This window comes from Erythranthe guttata, chromosome 11 (genome assembly GCF_056151865.1).
Source record: "Erythranthe guttata isolate IM_541 chromosome 11, IM_541, whole genome shotgun sequence".
Lineage (NCBI taxonomy): Eukaryota > Viridiplantae > Streptophyta > Magnoliopsida > Lamiales > Phrymaceae > Erythranthe > Erythranthe guttata.
The window spans coordinates 8,104,966-8,124,215 of NC_142543.1; the positions used below are offsets into that span (position 1 = coordinate 8,104,966).

The window sequence follows — 19,250 nt, forward strand, 5'->3', positions numbered from 1 at the left end:
ATTAATATATGTGACATATTTAAAGTTCATTGGTAATCTGTTGTTGATCTTGCGACGACACCATATTTGGTTGCTATTCTGTCGCCGATCTTACGACAGAATCAAGTTTGGTTGGTACATTGTCGCTAATGTGACGAGGGATTTAAAGTTCGTCGCAAAGTCGTCGATGATTTTTTCATGTAACTGTATTTTGTTAGTAATCCGTCGCTAATGTTGCGACCGTATTTTTTCCATCGCTGATTTGTGGTCAACCGACGAAAAATGACCTCCACCGACGGATGTAGCGACCGAAATGTCTGTCACTATTTTGTGACTAAACTTCCGACAGATGTGTGACAAAAAAATATATATTTGCGAGAGAATAATAATTCGTCAGTAATCTGTTGTTGATCTTGCGACTTTGTCGCCGGATGGATCGGATCGGGAATGGCCTTTTCTGAAAATTAAAAAAAAAAAAACGGAAGTACAAAATCAATTCCAATTCCAATTCCAAAATTTTCATAATCTAAAAGTTGATCCCAATTCCAAAACTTAGCGGAAGTTTTCGAAAATGTTCATAATTTCCAAAAAATATGAACATCCACGTCGATAAAAATAAAACTAATAATTACTAAATTTCAGTTCAAAAAAATAAATAAAACTAAACACATCATAATATCTAATAAAACTTTAAAAAAAAATTATTATCTCAAAATCCTAAAACGAAACTATTGAGGTGTATTTTTCGGAAAAATAAGTATTATATAATATATTATTTATGGGTGTATTTCTCGGAAAAAAATGGAATTTTTCGGAATAAATTTTTGAAATTAAATCGGATCGAAAATCGAAAATTTCAAATTTATTTTATATAATTCCAATTCCAATCCAAAAAAATTGGAAAAATTTGGAAATTGGAATTTTGAAAGTCAGAATTAAAAAAAGTTGTTCCAAAATCGGAACTTTTCAGATCGAAACCGGCAGATATTGGAATTTCCATTCCAACTTGCACCCCTAATTGAAATTCTGCAAATAAATAATTATCCCACAGAAATTATTTGGTTTAGTTATCTAAATAATTTTAAAGTTTCTTTCATATTTTGGTTTATATTAAAGGGACTATTAGTGAGAACCCCCTCTAACATTATTTTAATAAGGATGGGTCCAGCTCATTTTCCTTTATTAGTGAGAAACCCATTCTTTTTGTATTCTCAAATTTACCCTCCCATTATTCACTACTCATTATCCATTAGTTTGATATATTTTTTTTCATTTTTTATATTTTAATTTTAATTTTCGTTTTTTTATTTATTTCTTCTTTAAAAAATAATTTTTTTAAAAAAAAATTTTTTTTTTTTAATATTTATTTTAATATTTTTCTTTAAATATTACTTTTCTATATTATTTTAGTTTTCAGTTAAAACAACTATATGCCAATAAAACGACTATTATTAAAACGACTATTATAAAACGACTATTATTAAAACAATTGGTATTAAAACAATGATACATCAGTTTCACAATTTATTAAATTAATTATATATTATATTATTTCCATTATAAGATTAACTAATTATTTAATTAAAACATCTCCAAAACAACTATTTGTTAAATGAACTATTTATTCAAACAAACTAAAAAGTAATGAAAACAATAATATTGTTGTGCAAAAACAACTATATTACTATACGAAAACAACTATATTGACTCAACTACAAATTATTGAAATCCACAAAAGCAAAAGCAAAAGCAAAAAAAACACACCAAAATTCCAACAAAAACGGCACGCCATTACGCGTAAGTAAATGAATTAGGGGGTTTTTACGTATTTTTTCTCCAGGTCCACCTCCAACAACAATCCAAAGAATGGGAGCAATTGTTGACAAAAGTTCACCACCTACAAATTTAAAACACCGACAAATATCACAAATCAATTACAAAAAGTAATAAAAAAAATAAAATACAATGGTAACAAGTATTCAACTATAAAAGTAACATAAACAACTACAAAATTAACAAAACAACTATAAAAAAGCAGAAAATACAACTACAAAAATTAACAAAACAACTATAAAAAAAAAAAGAAAATACAACTACAAAAATGATACAAACAACTATTTCTCCGAAATTGAAACAACATGAACATCGCAACACATCCTGACATATCAAATAGTTTGCTTCGAGCATTCTCGTCAAATCTTGATTTTCTAATTTCAAACCACCATGATTTTTAAAGCATGGACAATAGAAACTACTCCATAATTAAACAATAATTAGCATATCAAAACAAACAAAGCAAATAAAAGAACACCAATATACCACCATCCTTGCTTTCTACAGCAAACATCTCATCGATCAGGAGAATTTCCGGTTATTGGTATTAAAACAATGATACATCAGTTTCACAATTTATTAAATTAATTATATATTATATTATTTCCATTATAAGATTAACTAATTAGAATAACGAAAACAACTAATTAAAAAACTATACTGCTGCAAAAGATACCCATCAACAACTATACAAAATAGTAGAATAACGAAAACAACTATACTAAAAATAGTAGAATAACGAAAACAACTATATTGCTGCAAAAGATACCCATCAATAAAAACATCTCCGATTTTTTTTTTAAATTATGGTTGCGGTGGAGCAGAGCGATGTTACCAGATCTGACGATGCAGACGAGGGTGGAGGTAGAGAGGGGTTAACCATTACCAAAAAAAAAAAAACGAAGGGTCTCCCATATTCGATTCCAACGCCTTTGGTGGCCACCGAATATAACGAACAAAGCGAACTAAGCGAGAATCGACTCCATAGCGGCTGAGAACGAAGCGAACTAAGCGAGAATCGACTCCATAGCGGCTATTGTTCTTTAATTTTCTTCACGGTGCCGGAGATTTGAGAACGACTCCTTCGTCGTTGTTGAGACGTGGCGCCACCTTCGTCCTCCGTAGCCGCCGCCTCCACCGCCATTACCGGGATTCCCAGATTGAGAAAGAAGAGAAGTGGATTTCAGATCGATAAAGAAGAGAGAACGTGAATCGGGATGATAGAACGGCGGTTTTGAATATAAAATATATGGCTAGGGTTTGTGATTATAAGATCTGATAATTAGGGGTAATATAGGTATAATATTTAATAATTATATTAATATTAATTTAATTAAATAACTAAGGGGGGTCTCACTAATATTGGAAAAGGGTGTAGATCCATCCTAATATATCTTAATGTGCTGGGGGTTTTCACTAATTATCCCTATATTAAAAAGTAATTTATAAGTCATTAATTAATTAATTATAAGCAATGTTGTAAGAACCGGACCGGACCGGCCGGTCGGACCGGTTCGACCGCGACCCGGCGATGAGGCGGTCCGGTTTGGGCTTCAAAACCGGAAAAATCTAAAACCGGGGTCAAATGATCGAAACCCGGTTCAACCGGGTAAAACCCGGAAACCGGCGAACCGGTTAATGACCCCGGTTTTTGTCAAAACAAGTATAATGGTCGACGGATCTTGGTCGTAAAGGTTGTTCGTGACCAGATCTGGGCGACAGTGGGTTGAATTCGGTGGTCGGAGGCCGGAGGTGGACGGATCTCCACTGTAAAGACGGTCTGGTGGGCAGACATGAGCGGCCGTGGGCTGAATTCGGTGGTCGGAGGCCGGAAATGGAGAAATAAATGGGAGAAAATAGAGAAAAAGAAAGAGAAAATGAGGGAAGAAGAAGAATTTTTAATTCACAGAGGAGAGAGAAGGGGAGAGGAGATAGAGAGGGGCTGCGTGAAGGAGAGCAGAAAAAGTGGGAAGATAGAGAAAATTATAGAGATGAGAGATAAAGAATAAAATAAAAAAAATAAAACAAAAAATAAAATAAAATAAAGTAAGGGATATTGTATTAAAATGGAAAAAAAATGTTTAAAATATATAAAAGATAGATATAAATATATTAATTTTGAAATTTAAAATCAATAAAAATATTTACAAAATAAAAAATTGAAAAATTAAAAAACCCGGGTCGAACCCGGTTGAACCGGTCCAACCATGACTCATTTACCTATCCGGTTTTGTGTCCGGTCCGGTTCTGATAACATTGATTATAAGATAACTCATACTAGATCACACCGAAAAAAAAAAAAAAAGAAAAATAGGAAAGAAAAAAAAAAAGTATAAAAAGAAAAATAGGAAATAAAAAAAAAAGGAAAAAGAATTAAAAGAGGAAAAATACATAGAGAAATTACATTCCGTGAGTGCGTAGGACCCAATGAAAACAACAAGTTAATTCTAAGTCATTAGTAATTAAATAACATAAAAACTTGTTTAATTTATTAATTAAACCCTAATAATTAACCCACACATCTCAAAATCTCGACACGTTGTTCAGACTTTCCCCTCAAAAAACCTTCTCGTCTTCTCCAGGAATTACCGTGCTCCATCACCGTCTCCACCGTCCACCATCTACAGCGGCCGCCCGCGTCTCCGCCGTCCTCCATCTCCAGCGGCCGCGTCTCCACCTTCTTCCACAATCTCACCGATTGCCCCCTGAGTCACTCCGATCTCTCATCACCATCCTCCATCGTCGGCCGTATGAACTCCAACTGTTCCCAAAATCATTGAATTGAAAATTTTAGCCAACAAAACTCGCCATTTAATTAATGTTTGGTAAAATATAATTTATTTGTTTCTTGGTTTGTGTTGGGGAGTCTTTGTGTTGGGGAGTCCTATGAGACCAATTCTTTCAAATTTTCAAAGTAACCCAGCCTTGATTTACGAAAAAAATTGCAAGAAAAATGAATTAACAAGTTGAAAGCTCATTATAGCATTTAAAGGACCGAAATATGTAAAGCATATATAATATATATATATACAATTGAACTAATTCTGAAGCTAAAATATCAATCTTGTGTCATATCCTGGGAACCCTTAATGGCAAAGTACGGTGAGAAATTGAAGAATTGGGGAACGAAGAAGAAACGCAGTGCGAGGGTTGCGGCCAAATTGCCGGAAAATGAGGCGGAATTGGTTGATTGGGGTGGAAAAGGGAGGAGGAAACCTAGAAGTGGTAAAGATTTGATTTTTGGATATGAGGGAATTGGGAACACGATGTTGATTGTGGCTGAGAAGGGAAACGACGTCGCAAAAGGAGATTAGCAATTGGGCCATTATTACAATTTTATGTCACTATTGGGCTGATGGGTTTAAGTAGTAGTTGGGCTCAGTGTTTTATTTACGTTTATTAGTAGTCTTTTTTATTATCGGGCTGAAGTAAGGGAATGTTTTTGTTTTGTGCTAGTACTATAAATGTACTATGAACCCTAAATTGGAAAGCAATTCAGATTTGGAAACTATTCTCCCTTTCTTTATTTCTTCTGCCCTTCACCTACTTTCTTCTTTCCCAAGCTTACTTTCTTATTAACATATTAATATTTTACTGCATTCAATGCATCTTATTAAAATATAATATATCAGGGATCTGACAATTGGCTACCAGAGCAAGGTTTACACGATTAACACAACAGAGAGACATTCATCATGGCAGAAGGCACTAGAGCAAAGGATCAGCTGGAAACACAAAAGAAATTGGTGGAACAGAGGATTCAAGAGGAGATGAGGAAAAGGCAGGCTGTGGAGATGAACCTGCAGGAGCAGATCCATCAAAATCAGCTAAGGGCTGAGAAATCTTTTGAAAACCTGCAGATCCAACTGGCCAAAATTGCAGAAAGAATGGAAGTTTATCACAGGGATAAATCCATTATGGGAGAGGGCTCATCTGCAGGAAATGCTTCATTCCCACCTCATATTCAGCATGAGAATATGACTAGGACCTTTCATGATTCCAGATCTAACAGAAATAATGATCAAGTAGGACACTCAGATCCTTTTGCTGGAAATTTCAACCCAAACCCTAGACTGAAATTTCCCAGGTTTGATTGAACAAACCCTAGAGGCTGGTTATTCAAATGCCAAGGGTATTTTCAGCTAGTTACTAATCTCACTGAGAAGCAGAAAGTAACATTGGCAGGGTTAAATTTTGAGGGAAGGGCAGCAGTCTGGTTTAGCCATCTGCTGCAACAGGGCGGTGATTACACCTGGGATCAGTTTGTAGGGTTGGTGGCTGCAAGGTTTGAAGAGCTGAAAGAAGCTAAGGTTTTATCTGAGTTGATGAAGTTGAAGGTTACTACATCTTTGGAGGACTACATCAGTAGGTTTGAGGAGCTCAAATCTTATCTGATGGTGTTTAATACTAGGGTGTATGATGAAGATTTTTTCATGACATGCTTTGAGAGTGGTTTAGCTGAAGACAATCAACAGTTTTCCTCTCTCTTTGTAGCAAAGAATCTACAGCAAGCTTTTGATCAAACCAGAAAACAAGAGGCACTGTTAGAAGCTTTTGCAAGGAGAGGAAAGTTTCAGTCCAAACAAATATTTGCCCAGGCTTTTCAGCCAAAGAAGCCATTGCAACACAATCATCCAAACACACAAACTGCTTTAGCCAAAACCAACCCTACTCAAACTAATTATCCGCCAAGGAAGAACCTCACACTGTCAGAGATGAGGGCTAGGAGGGAGAAGGGGTTGTGTTTTAATTGTGATGAACAGTACCAACCAGGTCACAAGTGCAAGTACACTCAGTTATACATGGTGATGACTAGTGCAGAGGAGGATGCTCATTTGTTGGCCATGAGTAGCATGGAACAAGTTGAGAATGAAGGGCAAATAGAGGGGGTTGATGTGTCTTTGAATGCTATTGCAGGGCAGAGAGGAGCAAGAACAATTAAGGTGCAAGGAGAGTTAGAAAATGGGCCTATCAAGATTCTTATTGACACATGGAGCACTCATAGTTTTATCTTTGAGCAATTGGCACAGCAAATTAATTGTGTCATAACAAAGGCCAAACCCATGCTAGTCACAGTGGCAGATGGGGGAAAAATGATGAGCAGGCAGGTGGTAGAAGGGCTTAAATGGTGGATTCAAGGAGAGCCTTTCTCTTTTCCTCTGAGGTTGCTGAAAATGGGGGGCTATGACATCATTTTAGGGTGTGACTGGCTGCGGGAAAACAGCCCAGTGAAGTTTGATTACAAGAGGAGGTTCATTAAAATTAGGAGGGGATAACATAAATTGCTGATCACTGCACATGAGGAGGTTAATGGGAACCAGCTGTTATCAATAACACCCATGGAGAAAATTGGTCCTCACACCCCCAACTTACAGCTGTCAGTCCCTACTGAGGTAGCATAATTACTGCAGCAATTTGAGGAATTATTCTTGGAACCACAAGAACTGCCCCCTATCAGAGGAACAGAACACCAGATCATTCTCAAGCCTGATGATGTTCCTAAGCAATTATGTCCCTATAGATACTCACATTCATCAAAGAATGAGATAGAAAGTATAGTAGAGGAGCTGTTGAAAAATGGGACAATAAGAAACAGTCAGAGTCCTTTTGCCTCCCCAGTTCTGCTAGTTAAAAAGAAGGACATGACTTGGAGGATGTGTGTTGATTACAGATACTTAAACACTATGACTGTCAAACATGACTACCCTATTCCTGTGATAGATGAGTTGTTGGATGAGCTGAATGGTGCAAAATGGTTTACAAAAATGGATTTAAGATCTGGGTATTTTCAAATAAGGATGAAAGAAGAAGATGTGTATAAGACAGCTTTCAAGACTCACCATGGTCATTTTGAATTCTTGGTGATGCCTTTTGGGCTATGTAATGCCCCAGCTACCTTCCAATCACTAATGAACCAAGTGTTCACTGGCCATTTGAGGAAGTTTGTATTGGTATTTTTTGATGACATCCTAGTCTACAGTCCTACCTTCACTGAGCATTTGGAACATTTGCAAATAGTCTTTACTATTCTGAACACACACAATCTTTATGCAAAGATGTCAAAATGCCAGTTTGGGCAAACAAGTATTGAATACTTGGGTCATATTATCAGTGACAAGGGAGTATCAACTGACCCAAGCAAGATTCAGTGCATGTTAGAATGGCCTCAACCTTCCACTGTTAAAGGCTTAAGTGGATTTTTAGGCCTTACTGGGTATTATAGAAAGTTTATTAAAGGTTATGGGGTGATTAGCAAGCCTTTAACAAACATGTTGAGGAAAGGGGGATTCCATTGGGACACTGAATCAGTAGCAGCTTTCCAGAAACTGAAGGAAACAATGAGTACCTCTCCAGTTCTGGCTTTACCTGATTTCAGCAGACCCTTCATTGTGGAGACTGATGCTAGTTCCACAGGGCTAGGGGCAGTTCTAATGCAAGATTCTAGGCCTATTGCTTTTCTTAGCAGGGCTCTAAGTTCTAGAAATCAGAACCTATCCATCTATGAGAGGGAGTTCATGGCTGTTCTGTTGGCAGTAGCAAAGTGGAAGCACTATTTGCAAGGGCATCATTTCATATTGAGAGCTGACCAGCAAAGTATTAAGTACATTATGGAGCAAAAAGTTACTACTGCCTTACAACAGAGATGGATTTCAAAATTGATTGGGTTGGATTATGAAATACAATATAAGAAGGGCATTGAAAACAGAGTAGTAGATGCCCTCTCAAGGCAGGAGAGGGGCCAGACAGAGCTGAATGCTATTTCCACCCTCCAACCTAAATGGATGACTGAGGTCATTGAGAGTTATACCAAGGATTCTGGGATCACCAAGATACTTGGGGCCAAGTCTATTGATGACAAGGCATATGGAGAGTATTCAGTGGTGCAAGGAATTCTAAGATACAAAGGAAGGATCTGTGTTGGTGGAGATGAAGGGCTGAGACACAAAATTATGGAGAACATCCATTCCACAGCCATCGGAGGACATTCTGGGATACAAGGTACTTATCAAAGGGTTAAGGGCTATTTTTATTGGTCTGGGATGAAAATGGATGTGACTAGGTTGGTGCAACAGTGTGAAGTTTGCCAAAAAGCCAAACATATCAACATCCCCTATTCAGGACTGTTGGAGCCATTGGAGATTCCACAGGGAGCATAGACTCATATTTCAATGGATTTCATTGAAGGACTACCAAAATCAGAAGGGAAGAGTGTGATTTTGGTAGTCATTGACATGTTGACCAAATATGGACATTTCTTAGCCTTGTCACACCCTTATTCGGCCCTGACTGTGGCTAAACTTTTTCTTGACCATTTCTTCAAGTTGCATGGTCAACCTATCAGTATTGTTACTGATAGAGATAAAGTTTTTACAAGTATTTTTTGGCAGGAACTATTCAAATTACTGGGAACCAAGCTTCATATGACATCATCCTATCATCCTCAGAGTGATGGGCAAACAGAACGTTTAAATCAATGTCTTGAAAACTATTTGAGGTGTTGTACTAGCCAACACCCACACAGATGGCTCAAATGGTTATCATTAGCAGAGTACTGGTATAATACTAACTACCATACCAGTCTCAAAGTGACCCCTTTTCAAGCCCTCTATGGTTACAGTCCTAATCATCTATCTCTAGGACCCTATCTGGACATAGCCAATCCAGAGGTAGCAGAATTCATCGAAGACAGACTACGTGCAGTGGAATTGCTTAAGGAAAATTTACAACAGGCCCAAAACTGCATGAAATGGTATGCTGACTTGAAAAGGACAGACAGAGAGTTCCAAGTGGGAGATTTTGTTTACCTGAAACTGCAGCCTTTTCGGCAGAACTCGGTAGTCCTCCGCCGCAATCTGAAGCTCTCCAACCGCTACTATGGCCCGTTTCCAATTGTTGAAAGGATTGACAAGGTTGCCTATTGCTTGTCCCTACCCGAAGGCTCGAAGATCCATGATGTCTTCCATGTATCTCTACTCAAAAGGCAGATCAGCCCCACCACTACGAGCAACCCAGCCCTCCCAAACCTTGACGCTGAGGGGCATCTTCAGACTCTTCCTTATCGAATTTTGGGCACCAGAGTTCTCCCTCTTCTGGGGAAGGACTTACCACAGATCCAAGTTCAGTGGACAGGAGCACCACCAGAGGAAGCTACGTGGGAAAGCTTCGAGGATTTTCTGGCCAAGTACCCTACTTTCGATCCTTGGGGACAAGGATCAGCTTCAGAAGGGGGTAATGTCATATCCTGGGAACCCTTAATGGCAAAGTACGGTGAGAAATTGAAGAATTGGGGAACGAAGAAGAAACGCAGTGCGAGGGTTGCGGCCAAATTGCCGGAAAATGAGGCGGAATTGGTTGATTGGGGTGGAAAATGGAGGAGGAAACCTAGAAGTGGTAAAGATTTGATTTTTGGATATGGGGGAATTGGGAACACGATGTTGACTGTGGCTGAGAAGGGAAACGACGTCGCAAAAGGAGATTAACAATTGGGCCATTATTACAATTTTATGTCACTATTGGGCCGGTGGGTTTAAGTAGTAGTTGGGCTCAGTGTTTTATTTACGTTTATTAGTAGTCTTTTTTATTATCGGGCTGAAGTAAGAGAATGTTTTTGTTTTGTGCTAGTACTATAAATGTACTATGAACCCTAAATTGGAAAGCAATTCAGATTTGGAAACTATTCTCCCTTTCTTTATTTCTTCTGCCCTTCACCTACTTTCTTCTTTCCCAAGCTTACTTTCTTATTAACATATTAATATTTTACTGCATTCAATACATCTTATTAAAATATAATATATCAGGGATCTGACATCTTGTTCTGTTTTTAATTAAGACAAATTTACTCGAACCATTCCCAAACAGAAACCAACATTCTTTGATAAAAGCTAATGTTTGTTTCTACAATTGAGATAATATGCTGCCACCATATATGCTTGTTTTACATTAAAGATGAATTATTTTTCACATTAAAAAGGTTTATTTGAAGAACTTTAGTTTGCAAGAATTGTGTGTTCAAGGTAACATTGTGACAAATTTATTGATCATTATATTTAACTTCTACTTGCTTCAGCTATTATTTTTTGAGTTACATTGTTTTTACTCTATTTGTGATTCTCATGTGATATTTACTGTTAATTGTCCCTTTTATAATTTGATATTTAATTCCATGTGATGTGCTGAATTACTGAATATATTCCAATATAAATTTGCATCAACAATGAGAAACGAGAACCTAGTTTACTAAATTTACATTAGTTTTATAACTCCCTGTTCCAATATCACGTAGTTGTGTCAATGGATCGTAGTTGGATGTGGCGTCGGTTTGATAATAGTGGATGTATGACTACTGAATTTGAGGAGGGGGTTATTGAATTTCTAGATTTTGCTTACTCGCAACACGGTGTTGTACATCGAGATCAGATAGGATGTCTTTGCTCGAAGTGTTGCAATAAGACTTATTTAACTCGCAAAGAGGTTCATTTTCACCTAAAAAGAAATGGATTTGAACGTGGTTACACCGTATGGATTGCACACGGAGAATCATATAGTACTAGCATGCTGCCTAGACATGGATAATCTTCTACATATAATAATCAAATGAGTGAGGAATCGTCAATTACTAGACGTGAAGAAGGTATTGGGATGAGGTCGATGGTGATTGATGTTGCTGGTCCAAATTTTGATTGGACTAATCAAGACAACATCTAGGGTCTAATCACCTGGAACCTAATCCTAATGCGCAAAGGTTCTATAAGTGATTGAAAGATGCAGACGAGCCACTATGGGAAGGTTGTAAAAGACATTCTAAGCTTTCGGCTGCATCTCAATTATTGAATCTTAAGTCAGAATTCAACTTACATCAAGCATATTACGACCGTCTCATGTCAACAATTAAAGACATGATGCCTGAAGATGAGAAGTTGCCTAGCAACTTGTACGAGACAAAGAAGATGATCGCTAGTCTTGGTCTTTGTTATGACAAGATTGATGTGTGCATTAACAATTGTTTTATGTACTATAAAGAGAATAGTGACAAAACTGGATGCCCAATTTGTGGGCATGATCGATACAAGCCTACAAACTTCAATTCTAAAAAAAATATTCCTCACAAAGTTTTGCGTTACTTGCCACTAATTCCCAGACTTCAACGATTTTATATGTCCACTGAGACTGCTAAACAAATGACTTGGCACTACACAAATCAATGTTTAGATGGAAGTATGGCACCCCCTTCAAATAGTAAGGCATGGAAGCACTTTGATAAGACGTACCCATCATTTTCATCAGAACCACGTAATATCCGTCCTGGATTTTGTACTGACGGGTTTTGTCCTTTCGGTAATAGTGGTACTCCTTATTCTTGTTGGTCCTTTAAAAATGAAAAACAGTGGTCCCAAATGGTTGAGTGTTGATGATTGGAACAAACTTGTTGAGGATCTTTTCGCAACTGATGCATGGAGAAGAAAAAGTGATGCTGCTAAAAACAACAGGCTGACTGAGAAAGATGGTTCCATAACAAAACATACCGGTAGTTCAATTCCGTTTAGAGAGCATGAAAAAAGAATGGTAACTTTGAAGTTTTTATTGTTTACTGTATGATGAATTATTTGATTTATTAAGGAAATATTAGATTATTTGATCCAATGAACTTACTTGTGTGCAGAAAAGAGCACTTGGTGTCGATAATATTTCTGAAATGGATGCTTTTTATCGTACGCACAAGAGACAAAAAGGACAAGGCGATTTTGTTGATAGTAAGTCCAAGAGAGTTCGTGTAAGTGAATATATGTAATTTTTTTTATTTAAACTATTCGTGCTATATGGTGTTCTTTCCAATTGATTATATTTATTTTACTTGACTATGCAGGATGTTTATGAAGATGTTCGATCCCAAAAACATGAAAATGGTGCCCCTATTGATCAGCTTGAATTTGATCCTACATCTTGGGTTATGTGTATGGATTCGGATATCATAAGCCAACTAATGAAGTAATGCCGAATATTTCACATTCTTTTCCAGGTGAACATGTTGCTCCTACCACATCTCATTATATTAAACAATTGGAGAGTAGGTTGAATAGATATGAGAAGAAAGTAGAGAAGCTTATTGATATTGTAAAGAAGTTAGCACAAAACAGTGGCGTGGAGGATTTGGCAACATCTGATACTGAGTCGATTGATGGCTCGTTTAGAGATAATTATTCAGAATAGGTTTGTTTGGTATTATGTTAGTTCTTTTTATTTATTTTTATCTCGATATTTAAAACAAGTACATTTTTTTCTATCTAGCAACTATTTCTATTGGATTAGGTTGATTTTGAGTTTCTTTGAACATTCATTGGATCGTTATTATTTCATAATTATGGTATTAATGATTTTTTGATATTTTTTGCGGTAATTAATTTTTATTGATGTACAAGATGTGGCATATTGATTACTCATCTTTATTGGCATACGTTGTATATTGATTTTTATTGATTGCTTGTTGCCATATTGCTTACTGATCATCAACAACATAATCCGTCAGTGAATTATTTGGATAAAATCCACCGACGAAATATTCGTTAGTAAATTACCGACTGAACTTTATTGGAATATTGGTGACTGATCGGCAACGATAAAATCCACATTTGGTGAATCACCGACGACTTTGTTGTCGGTATATTGGTGACTGATCGCTGACAGAATAATCAGTCGGTACATTATCATAACGATGGATGCCGCTGACGGACTTTCCGTTGGTGAATTACTAACTGAATATATATTCGGTCTGTACAAATAGCAACACCTATACCGACAGAAATATCCGTCGATAAATTGAATTTTACGGACAGAAAATTAAACCTTTTGATGATTATTTTGGCGACGGAAAGTTACGAATATACTGACTGAATTTCCGTTGCTACGTCACCGACGGAAAAAAATATTCGTCGGTACGGTTTAGCGTCGGGGCTTATACCGACCGATTAATGACGTCGATAAATCCGTCAGTGATCTCATTTAGCGATAGATTTTGATAGATTACCGATAAAAATTTCTGTCGGTGAAGCCCTGATTTCTTGTAGTTGTCAATTTGTTTTTTCTTTTATCTCAAACTCTGTGTTGCATGATGTTTTTTCTACATATGATTTTATTTATTGCATTTTGTTGATTTTTTTTTGGATTGTGGTGCATTTTGCTAGAAAATTCCAAAAAATAGTGAAAACATTATGAAAATTTGCATTATGTCAGAACTTGGATCAAAAATATTATAAATTTCTGAAATTCTGCCTATGCCGAGGCATTCCGAAATGATAATTGATTTTAGAATTCCGAATTTTTTGGAAAAAAAATTTTGACCTCATTTTTAATTTTCGAAAACAATTGAAATTTTTCCGAAAAAGTCATTTTCAATTCATTCAGTCCGATTTCCACCCCTAAATGTGGTTCATCTTTACATTTCAAGAATTTGGAACAATTTGATCACTATATTGATGTTCCATGTAATTTAACTTTGATACTTTCCATATATGTCAATTATCTATATTTTTTTAATTAGTTTAAATTAATTTACAAACAATGCTAAAGATAACTTCAAATGATGGGAGTTTTTTGTGGAAGGTCCTTGACCAACAAAAAAATATTTACACTAATGAAACAGATATTTTAAAAAGTATTTATAAATATTAAAACGGGTTTATGCTGGTCAAAGCAATTAAAATCATCCAACACACGTAATTCATCAAACACTAACTTTAAACACATAATATTTTTAACAATTGAATGTTGTATCTATTTATGGTAACGGAAAATATATTTTAAAAATTATTTATCAGCATTAAAACATGTTTATGTTAGGTAAAACAATTAAAATCGTCAATGCACGAAATCACCAAACAATAACTTTAAACAAATTTTTAAACTATTAAAAAATTAGAATTTATCCGTTTGTTTTCTATAACATCATTTCAATGAGTTTTGTCACTTACATATCATTTATTAAAGTATCAGCTTACCATACTTTTTTCATAAAAACATATTAAGAAGACATACTAAATCTAATGTATTTTCATTTTATGGGTTATAAAAGTTTCATTTAATTTTTATTATTAATAAAGATGTTTATCATACTACATTCATATGTTACATATATATATCATCGATTAAGCCCAATTAGCCATGAGTGACATCCCACCGGCACCCAAGAGAACGGCTATATAAGACTTGATTTGGAGTTTGATACTTCCCTGCAATTTCGGCCCCATAAAATCAGCAGCCAATAAATCCACCAAAATCATACATATGATGCGTTAAGCAATCCAACGGTGATCAACAATCGAGGGCTGTTCTCCTTGTATGAGCTAGCCAATCCCAATCCCAATGCTATTCCAAATGGAGTTGTCACACTGAAGAAGAATGCCGTTGCTGCCTTCTTTATGAACTTGTACTCCGCCTGGAGAATGCAACCACCAAGTCCCATTCTTTCAAACATTTGATGAAAGCAGAGTGCAGCGATAAGTCTTTTGATCGAGCATGTGTTGTTAGAGGCGCCAAGTGACAACCCAATCACTATCGAGTGTACTATTATTCCCAGCTCCAAAACCTGCAGTAATGCATACTCTTAGGCCCCATTTAGTTGCCAAGATAAGCCATGATTAACTAAATAGTTGGACTGAATTTGATATTTGGTATCCTCAATAAATTGCCGGGTCGACCCGCCAAAATTATGTAATCATGGCTTATCTTGCCTTTTAGGGTATTTTTTTTATGTACGTCGAGAGATCCGATAAAATAATTAGGTTTATTATATTATTTTATTTTATTTTGGCTAATCTTATCTCGGCAACCAAACGAGGCCTTAATCAATTAATCAAAATGTATATTATTACATTTTTATATCAGCGTTCCCATTATTATCGTTCTCATTATTATCCTATATATGATCGAACTGTTTTTTTTGTTTATCGGGTTCTTTGGGTCGGCTAACCTATAGTTAAAATATGATAACTAGTAAGATGTAATTTAGGCCACATACACGTAGGATTACTATTCTAATTAATTGACAACAAGTAGAGGTTAACATGAAAATGAAAACCATGCTATATATGAAATATTGAAGGCATAATATATATTATGTAACATCTGCTCCATTTGTTGCAGCTGGTAGGGATGGTAAATTAGCCGAACTGATTTGTAAGCTCGATGAGTAGTCTTGAAAAAAGCTCAAACTCGGATTCTAGTTTTTCGAGCTCGAGCTCGAGCTAGTTTCAGTTGTTAGTGAGCTCACGAGCCGGCTCGCTAGCCTTATTTATTATTATTTTTTTTAATATTTTATATATATTATTTTTTATTTAAATAATGTATAATAATATAAAATATTATAGAAATAAAAAAATATATATTAGTATTAAAAATATATATGTAGCACCCCCTCTATTATAGGCGATAAATCGAACCGGTTTATCGGAATTTTGTTTAGCGGAAGAATCTTATAGGATCTCTTTTAAAACCCGAAAAATCAACACTTGCGATTTCAAAACCATATTTGAAACATTGAGAATCCTAGTAATTTTCGCAACATTTCTTTGAAAAGCTTTAGTCGATTTTTTTTTTTTTTTTTTTTTTTTTTTTTATTTAATATATAATTTTTTTTAGAAGGAGTTTATTCGAGTGCTACACTATCATAAAACATAGGTTCGAAGTCAAAATCAGAGTTTAGAAATATTTTGGCGATAAACGATAAAGTCATAGAATAAACGAACTACTTGTGAATATAAGCGGATCAATATATTATAAAGTTCAAAATAGGATCCGTTACCGATTAAAGTCTCATACTTCCCATACTCTAAAGACGAATACGATAGTAAACGAAAACGGAAGTTACTTTATATTACATCACCAAAATATAGTACTTAGCCACACTTGTAGAACCCTCGTTCAAACTTCCAAAACATCCGGGCAAGACTTCGATCCACTACTCTGTCCATTCCGGGGGAGGGTTACCACTAACACTACCTGCAATTAGAAAATATCTATATGAGCTATTAAGCTCAGTAAGAAATTCGAGGAATTACCGAGGGTTGAAAATAGGTTATCCATTTATACAGTATATAAAACATTCCGATCACCTTCATCGAGTCATACAAACATCAAACAAGAATCGAGTCACAAAATACAAAAACATATAAGTCACAAACATGCTCATGAATGCAATCCGTATAAATGTCAATTTTTTTTTCCATTTATCGGATCCGTGAAAGATTAATTTATATATTCGGATAATAAACCGTTTCGAGCCCGTCTATGGATCCAATATCACTCATATCACTCGTATCACTTCTCTCAACCCTAGTTGGATACCGGCCCACCATATCCGATTCGTTTATTACCCAAACATTCCATTAATCTTTCAATTTTGTCAAAAGCAAATGCATGTCATGGAATGACTACAAATTATGTAAAAGTCATTAAACATCACAAATATCAATCAAGGGAGTAACAACCCCAATCAAATAAAATTATCAACAACTTAATTACACAACTAACCAACACATATATCATCACCACACACACACACTGCCCACATACACACACGTACACCCACATCACACTTATGCATATTTATGCCATGCAACCATAAACATGCATAATAAATAGCACAATCATGCCTTTAGAGTAAAGACACTTTTATTCCATCATTTAATTAGTTTCTCACCACTTTCACTCATTGATTTCACCTCAATAAATTCCAGCAGCCTTATAAATATGTTTCTGCCACAAAATCCATGTTCATAATCCCATGTCTTATAATTTAAATCACACAATTCCAAGACATAGCACTTAAAGCACAAAAACTTCAGAATTAGCACCTAAACCTTTAAAATTCGAAATAATAGTAAAACATCTTTAAAAATTCTCAAATTTAATCCTAAGACTTATAATTATATAAATTTCGAGATTTTGAAATTATTTTACAGATTTATAAATTTTCGAATTTTTAATAATAAAAATAGTTAAATATCTCATTTATTTACCAAAAATTGATTTTGCTTTCAAATATTCAATAAATAGTTCAAACCCCTTAAATTAATTCATTTATTACGATAGATCTACTGTAAATAAAAGTTTAAAACTTGTTCAAAGCTGGAAGTTTCGGAAAATTAAAGTTTAGCCCTTAAACCTTTTAGATTTGCACATGCAAGACACTAGAAATTAAAATCTCTATTTTTCTTGTAAAAATTATTGAAATTTCGAAATCTTCAAATCTTTAGTCAAGAAATGGTAGTACTTACAGATCTTAAGCATAGATTAAACATGCAAGAAGAGGAGATTAAAGATTAACACAAAATTCAATTTTCCCACAAAAATCCCTAACTTTCGAAATACTTAAAAGTCTTTTAGGTAATCTTGAAAACTCTTTTAAAATAATATGATATCTTCTAGTTGCAGCAAGAAACTCGAAATTTCTTACCTAAATCACCAAAAGGAAAACGAAGAACAAGCAAAATAGAGAGACTTCAAGGGTTGATGTCAAACTCGAACCAAGCCACTTTTATGGTGAAAGATATAGTGTGTGGTTCCAAAATCGATGTGTTGTTTTCTCCAGTGAATGGACAAGTAGTTCTTATGGTGTTCTTTGCATACTCTAGAGCCATGGTTCAATAGGGAATTTTCATGGTGGTTTTTGATTATTCTTGTAAAATGAGTGGTGATGTGGAAGAAGATGAACAACAATGGTGGTGGTGATGTCTCGGTGGAATGAGGGAGAGGAAGCCAAGTAGGGAGATTATGTGTTGTAAGGAAGAAATAGAAGAGTGTCTCTTCAAATCTCTTGAGTGTGGATTAAGAGAAATGATTAGAAAATGCCAAGTGTTAAGTCATGCAATATTTATTTATTTTATTTATTTATTTTAAACACATCCTTTACTCACACACACACTTCATCCGATCCATATATATATATATATATATATATATATATATATATATATATATATATATATATATTCGAATATCTTGAGTGTGGATTAAGAGAAATGATTAGAAAATGCCAAGTGTTAAGTCATGCAATATTTACTAGTTTTATTTATTTATTTTAAACACACCCTTTACTCACACACACACTTCATCCGATCCATATGCATATATATATATATATATATATATATATATATATATATATATATATATATATATATATATATATATATATATATATATATATATATATATATATATATATATATATAATCATGTCAGTATGTATGCATGTACACATAGTAGGCATAGAAAATGCAAATTTATTTAATTAAGCCATTAAATACGTAAATCATATATTTCACGAATCACAAAATCACATATTTATTAAACACATAATAAAGCTATTAATTAAATATAGCACGTCAAAGTACCTAAAATATTTATGCAAGTTATTAATTTAATTCACGTAAAAAATTTCGAGG

The 19,250-nt window shown here is 34.9% G+C and overlaps 1 long non-coding RNA gene across 1 annotated transcript; it reads right to left on the bottom strand.

Moving 5' to 3' along the window:
- Positions 1–16,391: 16,391 nt before the first annotated feature.
- Positions 16,392–18,715, bottom strand: LOC148766927 (uncharacterized). The gene is made up of 2 exons (XR_016034397.1): positions 18,260–18,715; positions 16,392–16,803 (listed from the first exon to the last, which is right to left on the bottom strand). It is a non-coding gene; the product is annotated as an uncharacterized LOC148766927 (long non-coding RNA).
- Between the last annotated feature and the right edge of the window lie 535 nt (positions 18,716–19,250).